This window comes from Mandrillus leucophaeus, unplaced genomic scaffold, assembly GCF_000951045.1.
Source record: "Mandrillus leucophaeus isolate KB7577 unplaced genomic scaffold, Mleu.le_1.0 Scaffold504, whole genome shotgun sequence".
Classification (NCBI taxonomy): domain Eukaryota; kingdom Metazoa; phylum Chordata; class Mammalia; order Primates; family Cercopithecidae; genus Mandrillus; species Mandrillus leucophaeus.
Genome location: NW_012105410.1, coordinates 581,821 through 589,918, shown reverse-complemented (window position 1 = coordinate 589,918; position 8,098 = coordinate 581,821).

The following is an 8,098-nucleotide window of genomic DNA, read 5'->3' as shown; positions in this document are numbered from 1 at the left end:
GCCCCGGTCAGTCGCCTCCGCCGCCCAGTCTCGCCCCACGCCCCCTGCCTCCTTCCTTGTTTCGACGCGCCTCACCTCGCTCTCTAGCCCTCAGCTCCTCGGAATGCGTGGGGGCTTCCTGCAACATCAGTGTCAGCCGCCCTCCACTAAATCGCGACCCTGTGAAGGTGTTTCCACTGTGCCCATCACACTAGGAGAAATTGAGGCAGGGGCGAGGTGAGCGATGAATTCACAGGTCTAAGGCTGTGACCATCCCCAAATATTGTTAACACCATGCTGACAACATCCCTAAAATATCCGCCCCTCTGTACCATGGAGTGGGAATACACAAACACCACTGGATCCCCACAGAAGAGCCAATTTTGCGTGTGTGAATAGCTGCGCAGGCAAAGAGCGGCAAGAGGGCAGCAGGCAGGAAAACCCTCATAGAGGGCGTGACATCTGAGCCATCTGAAGGATGAGTAGGACTCTGTCAGGATGTGAGTGTATGACAAATCTAGGACTTACAGAACCTGAAACTCTGGGGTCCTGATGTCACTGCTTTACACAATATACCTAGAGTCACTTATGCAAACAAAAATATTGCTATTATTATAGCCTACTAGGCTACTTACTCTATTTCCCCCCTCTTAATCATTTCCCAGGCAATGTTCATTCATTCAACAAATATTTATTAGCACCTATGTTAATGTGCTGACTACACAGAGAAATAGCAGATCCAATCCTGGACTAAGGAGGAGACAGATATGTAAACAAGTAATCACAGTAAAGTGTTGTCAGAGTAACTGAGGGTTGTGCAATGTGCAATGGCAACACTGAAGAAGGAACCCTCATCTAGCGGGTGGAGAGGGCTTCAGAGAGGAGATAATGTGTGCTGGTTCAAAAGGATGAAAAAAATTGGAAGTTGACAGGCAAGGGAGGAGTGGGCTTTCCTGGCAGAAGGTACCTGTGCGTGACAAGGTTTGGAGGTGGAAAACAGTTTGAGTTCCAGAAATGACGAGAAGTTCCTTGTGCTTGAAACTATCAGATTGCGAAGGGCCTTTGCATGCCATACTAAGAAATTTAGGTGCTTTTCTTCTATGAAAATCCAGTGGAAGTTTTTAAGGTGGTAATAATTGTAATAACAATGGCAATAGTAAACACAGCAGTTAATACTTACTGAATGTTTCCTGTGTGGCAGGGGCCATCCAGAGTATTTTACATATATTAACTCATTTAATTGCTGTCCAGAGTATTTTATATGTATTAACTCATTTAATTCTCATGCTGACCTTACAGCCTAGGTAGTAGTAGTATTTTTATAGTATTATTAGCCCCACTTTACCAATGAGAAGACTGAGTTGTAGGGACAATCAATAACCTACTCAATGTTAATCACTTGTGGACCACATTTGAGGTGTGCTGTAAACTAGCTGTCTAAGAAAAAAATTAAAATTCTGATTTGTGGCATTTGCCAATTTCTGTGGTGTCAATTCTCCCATAGCGGCTGATTTCAACATGAGAATATGTCATCACTGACTGCGGTTGGATAAAGATGCTAACAATCAATTCTTGCGAGCTGGGGTGAGCCAGCTCCAGCACACCACTGCTTGTGTAGACATGGAGATGTACCACGCAGATCCCCCTTCAAACAATTGTTGCACAGCTGCAGGGAATGCGATCAGAAGAGTCTCCAGCAGTTAGCTGCTTTAGGGTCTATCCTATAGCAGAGAGCAGCCTTGCCTAGGGAAATTTCCTTCCTGGGGCAACCCTAATCCAGCAACGGAGCAAGGTGAGGGAATCAAGGCCTAGCCATTTTGGTCCATCGTGAGAAAACTCTTACAGGCAATACTAGCTCCAGCACGCCTGCCACCTTGATTAAGGCTTCATCAAGCCTCTTTGACTTCTTCCTCTCCCCTTTCTTGCTTCCTTTCCCTTTCATAGATGTTGATCTCTAATAAACATCTTGCACCTCAAACTCCATCTGAGCCTCTGTTTCTAGAGAACCCAATCTGTAACATCAACTCAATCAACATACATAGTAAGTGGTAGAGAAGGGACTTGAACCCAGGTCATGTGGATCCTGATTCCATATTCTTAATTACTACCAGAGGCAGATTTACCCAGAAGGTTTTGAAGATTAAGCTTCAAGGCTCCTACCTTGCACAAACTCTTTCCAACTGAGTAGCCTTCCCATAGAAGCTGTTCTGACCAGAGAAGATTAGGGACTGTGGTAGGCAGAATCATGCCCTCCCTCCAAAGATGTGCATGTGTTGATTCCCAAAACCCATGACTGTTACCTTACATGGCACAAGAGACTTTACAGATGTGATTAGGTTAAGGATCTTGACATTGGAGGATTATGCTGGTTTATCTTGGTAGTCCCGATGCAATCATGAGGGTCCTTAAAAGTCATAGAAAGAAATGTGACAATGGAAGCAAAGTCAGAAAGATTTAAAGATATTTAACACCATATTGCTGACTTTAAAGATGGAAGAAGGAGGCCACCAGTCAAGGATTGTGAACAGCTTCTAGAAGCTGGAAAGGCAAGGAAACAGGTTCTCCTCTAGTGCCTCCAAAAGGAACAGAGACCCGCTGACACGTTGATTTTAGTCCAGTAAAACCCATTTCAGCCTTCTGAACTCCAGGACTGCAAGACAATATATGTGTTGTTTTAAGCCACTGTGTTTGTGGTCATTTGTTTCAGCGACATTAGGAAACTGATAAAGGAACCCAAAGGTATCTGTTTTGTATTGTCTCTGTCTCTTTAGCCCAAATGGGCAGTACTTCTATTGATAAAATTATCTTAAAACCTTTGAGGATTTCCTATAAATTTTACTGGAGTTCTTTCCATTAGACAAAAAACATATCTATATTTATTCCCAAGAAGTGCCCTTCTCTCACTTGGGCTGAGACTCAGGGTGGTGGTACAACAGTCTTAAAAGTCTTTTTATTTTATGAGAGATAGGGTCTTGCTCTGTTGCCAGATTGGATTGCAGTGGCATGATCACGACTCACTATAGCCTTGAACTCCCGGACTCAAGTGATCCTCCTGCCTCAGCCTCCTGAGTAGCCGGGACTACAGGCACATGCCACCATGCCCAGCTCGTTTTTGTATTTTTTTGTAGAGACAGGGTTTCACCGTGTTGCCCAGGCTGGTGTCGAACTCCTGGCCTCAAGTGATCCCCCTACCTTGGCCTCCCAAAGTGCTGGGACTACGGGTGTGAGCCACCATGCCCAGCCAGCCCTAAGATTCTTAGAAGCATTTCTTTTTCCTGGTTGAAATATAAGGTACACCCATAAGATTCTTAGAGACCGTCTACAAAACCACAATATAACCACCAATATTAGGAAACTAACATTGACAAAATACTAATACCTTGAGTTCACATACCTTCTTCAAATTTTCTTGATTGTACCATTTAAATGTGTTGTGAATCTAGGATCCTATCCAGGACTATTTGTGTGTTTAGTTGTCATATCTCTTTAGTGTTCTTCAATCTGGTACTGTTCCTCAATCTTTGCTTACTCTCTGCTATCTCGACACATTTGAAGATAACAGGCCAGTTATTTTTTGGAATGTCTCAATTTGAGTCTGTCTGATGTTTCCTCATGAGTAGATGCAACTTTGGCAGGAACACAACAGGAATAATTCTTTGTTCTTCTCAGTGCATCATGTCAGGAGGCATAGTATGTTGATTTGTCCCATTGCTGGTGGTGTTAATTTTCAGTACTTGGTATAAATTATGTATGCCTGGTTCCTCCAGCATAAAGTTAATGAAAAAGTATTTTCTACTTATTAATTGGTAGGTTATTACTACTTATTGGCATTCTCTGGTAATATAGAGCTTTCTCTTCTGTCCCAGTTATTAACTTATTCATTTATCTCAATATGTATGAGTTCATACATATTATTGAATGAATTATAATTAACTATTTATTTGATGCTCAAATTATTCTGCAGTTGTCCTGGCCAACACAAGTTGACTAACCCCTTCAATATGGCTCTTGTGTCCTTTTGATATGTCCCCTTTACTCCTCTCATTCTATACTTTGTTATTTATAAGCTAGTGCAGATAATCTTGTACTTTCTTTCCCAGCCCCAGTCCCAGAATCAGGTATTTCTCCAAGGAGTGCTGGTTCCTTTTAATGGAAAAGAGTATTCAGAAACCAAGATTTGGGTGCTGGTGTGCTTACCGTGACTGGGATGCTGCTGCCCTCAGGTTCTTTCAGCAGATAGAGCTAGGAAATTGTACATAATAATTTTGTTAAATTTATTCCTTAAGTATAGTCTTCTTTATAAAATTGAAGTATAATTCGTATAGTATAAAATCTACCTTTAGTGTACAATTAGTTGATTTTTAGTATTAATATATTCACAAGGTTGCAAAACCATCACAAATATCTGATTCTAGAGTATTTTCTTTACCTCAAAAAGAAACTCTGTACCCCTTGGGAGGCTGAGGCAGGAGAATCACCTGAACCTGGGAAAAGGAGGTTGCAGTGAGCTGAGATCACACCTCTGTACTCCAGCCTGGGTGACAGAGTGAGACTCTGTCTCAAAAAAAAACAAAAAGAAAAAAAAAGAAAAAAAGAAACCCTGTACCATTAGCAGTCACTCCCTCATGGCAACCACTGATCTACTTCCCATGTATGTGGATTTTTTTTATTCTTGGCATTTCATATAAATGGCTTTGTGTGGTTTTTTAATACTATTGTAAATGAAATTTTTTCTTAATTTATACTGCATGGAAGTACAATTGATTTTTGTATATTGAGCTTAAATCTTGTAACCTTTTAAACTCATTTAATGTCTCTATAGTGTGTTTTGTGGATTCCCTATGATTTTACATATAGACAATCATAACATCAGAAAATAGATTACTTCTTCCATTCCAATCTGGATGCTTTTTATTTATTTATTTAGCCAAAATGACTTGGCTAGAATCTCCAGTATAATGTTGAATAGAAGTGGTAAGAGAAGGCATTCTGGTCTTATTTCAGATCTTAGGGGAAAAGCCTTCAATCTTCTGCCATTAAGTATGATGTTAGCTGAAGGTTTTTTGTTAATACCCTAATTAGGTTGAGGAGGTTCCCTTCTGTTCTTAGTTTGTTGAATGCTTTTAATCTGTAGAATGCATTTTCTACCTTTGCTGAGGTGATCATGTGGTTTTCACCCCTTATTTTCTTAACATGGTGTGTTATATTGATTGATTCTTGTATGTTGAACCAACCTTGCATTCCTGGGATAAATCTCACTTGCCATGATGCTAGATTTGGTTTGTTAATATTTTGTTGAGGATTTTTGTATCTATATTAACAAGAGATGTTGGTCTGTGGTTTTCTTTTTATCTGATATCTTTGTCTGTTTTGGTATCATAATTTTGGTCTCATAGAATGAGTGGGAAAGTGTTCCCTCCTTTTCTATATTTTTATGTGTGAGTTTGTATAGGATTGAAGTAAGTTTTTCTTTAAACATTTGGAAAAATACACCATGAAAGTCATTTAAGCCTGGGCCTTTTTTTTTTTTTTTTTTCCTGTGGGAAATTTTTTGATTGCTGAGTCAATATCTTTAGAAATTCTTTTAGAGCAAGTCTCCTGGCAATGAATTCTCTTAATTTTCTTTCATCTAAGAATGCAGCTATTTTACTTTTATCCTGAAGTATATTTTCACTGAATGTAGAATTCTGAGTTGACCTTTTCTTTTTCTTTTCCCCTTCCTTCCTTCTTTCCTTCCCTCCCTCCTTCCTTCTCTCTCTTTGTCTCTCTCTTTCTCTCTTTCTTTCTTTTCTTTCTACAAGGTCTCACTCTGTTGCCCAGGCTAGAGTGCAGTAGTGGTGCAATCATGGCCCACTGTAGCCTTGATCTCCTGTGCTCTGGCAAAGCTTCCTGAGTAGCTAGACCCACAGGCACATGCCACCACACACAGATAATTTTCTTTTTTTGTAGACACAGGGTCTTACTATGTTGTCCAGACTGGTCTTGGACTCCTGGGCCCAAGTAATCCTCCCGCCTTGGCCTCCTAAAATGTTGAGATTACAGGCATGAGCCACCATATCTGGCCATGCTCATTTTCTAAAAATCTTTTTCTCATATTTGGATTAGATAATTTCTATGGGTCTATTTTCAAGTTCACCCAAGTTTTCTCTTTCCTATGTTATCTGTATTCTGCCATTAAGTCCATCAGTGAGTTTTTTATTTTGGCTATTATACTTTCAGCTCTAACATTTCCATTTGATTTCTTTTTATGTCTTCTATTTGTTTGTTGATACTTTCCATTCAAGAGTGTTCACCTTTACTTCTTGGAGCATTTTATAATGCCTAGCTTAAAGTCTTTAACAATTTCAACACTTATGTTCTCTCTTCATTGGCATCTGGTGGCTGTTTTTTCTCATGCAGATTGAGATTTTCTTGGTTCTTTGTATGCTGAGTAATTTTGGATTAAATACTAAACATTCTGAATATTATACATGTCTAGATCTTGTTTAAATCTTATGGAGAATATTCATACTTTCATTTTAGCATGCAAGTGACCCAGCTGGATACAGGCCACAAACTGTGACCTGTCTTTGTGGCTGTGGTTAAAATGTCAGTTCAGTTTTCAAAGCCTTTCAATGCTATTCAGACCTCTTTCAGTTGTGCATACTCAGTGGGCAGTCTTGGATCTGGATAGTGGTTTATCCCTTTATCCCATACCTCAGTACTCAAGTCTACGGTATGCTATTTAGTATCAGATCCATGCGTGCACAGCTCAGAGGTGAACCCAGGAATTACGGCATTGCTGTCCCGGGCCTGTCTCCACGATGTTTGAAACTTTCCAGTCCCCTGAGGCTCCCCTTTTATGTCCTCTCACTAAAAACCCGAGGTTTCACTTACCCCATTCTGCTATGTACTTCGCATGACTGCATGTATCCAGGGCCAAGTAACAGGAAGACAGAGTCCTCAAATGCCTGCTCTGTGTATTCTGTCCAGGTTTTACAATTGCCAGGGTAGAATGTATCTGTTTCATCTTCTCCACAATCAGAACCTCCTAACTATAATATTTTGTTTTACTTCTGGATCAGTAGAGGAATTTTTGAAGTCACTTTAATAGCAGTGTTCCAAGTTTAACTAAAACAAACTAAAATTTAATGCAATTATGCTACAAGTGTAAATAATTACATGATGACATTAGAATAGGTATTTTCCGAGCACTGGTAAGTTTGTGAGGGCTCAACTTACATTCCTGTTTGAAACAACTTGCTAAATAGGAAGTTTTTTTTAACCTGTATTATTAGACCATCCCTATTTCTGAATGTCAAAATAGTGAAAAATGTATATTAGCTTTGAGGAAATGTTAGTATAATAAGGCTTTTGGGTATTAAAATGGGAAAAAATTGACAGAAAAGAGTTGAGGAAAAGATCAAGATTTTCAAATAATTATCAGAGAAAGAGAAGGGCTTCTCTGGAAATAATAACCATCCTCAGCTTCAGCTTGTGCCACTCTCCTCTGCTCGCTCCACTCCAGCCATGCTGGCCTTTTGTCTTTTCATTTCTTGCTCTTGGCAAGCTCTTTTCTGATTCATGTGGAATTTCTGACAGACTAAATCCTACTCATCCTTTGAGTCATTTCCTCAGGGACATTTTATTTGTCTGCAGACTAGGTTCAAGTCTTCATATTATTCAAAACACACCCTGTATTTTCCCTTGGTAGCATATATGACAATTATAATTTTTTATTTGGGCCAGGCACAGTGGCTCACGCCTGTAAACCCAGCACTTTGGGAAGCTGAGGCAGGAGGATCGCTTGAAGCCAGGAGTTCGAGACCAGTCTGGGCAACAGTGAGAGCCTGTCTCCACAGAAAAGTTAAAAATAATCTGGTTGTGGAGATGTATGAATGCAGTCCCAGCTAGGAGGCTGAGGTGGGAGAACTGCTTGAGCCCAGGAGGTTGAGGCTACAGTGAGCCAGAATTGCACGACTGCACTCTAGTCTGGGTGACAGAGTGAGAGTTTGTCTCAGAATAATAATGATAATAATAATAACTATAATTATTACTTCTTATTTGTATAATTAATGGCTATCTGCTATACTAGATCATATACTTCATATAAGTGAGATGGTTCCTAGCTGAGTGCCTG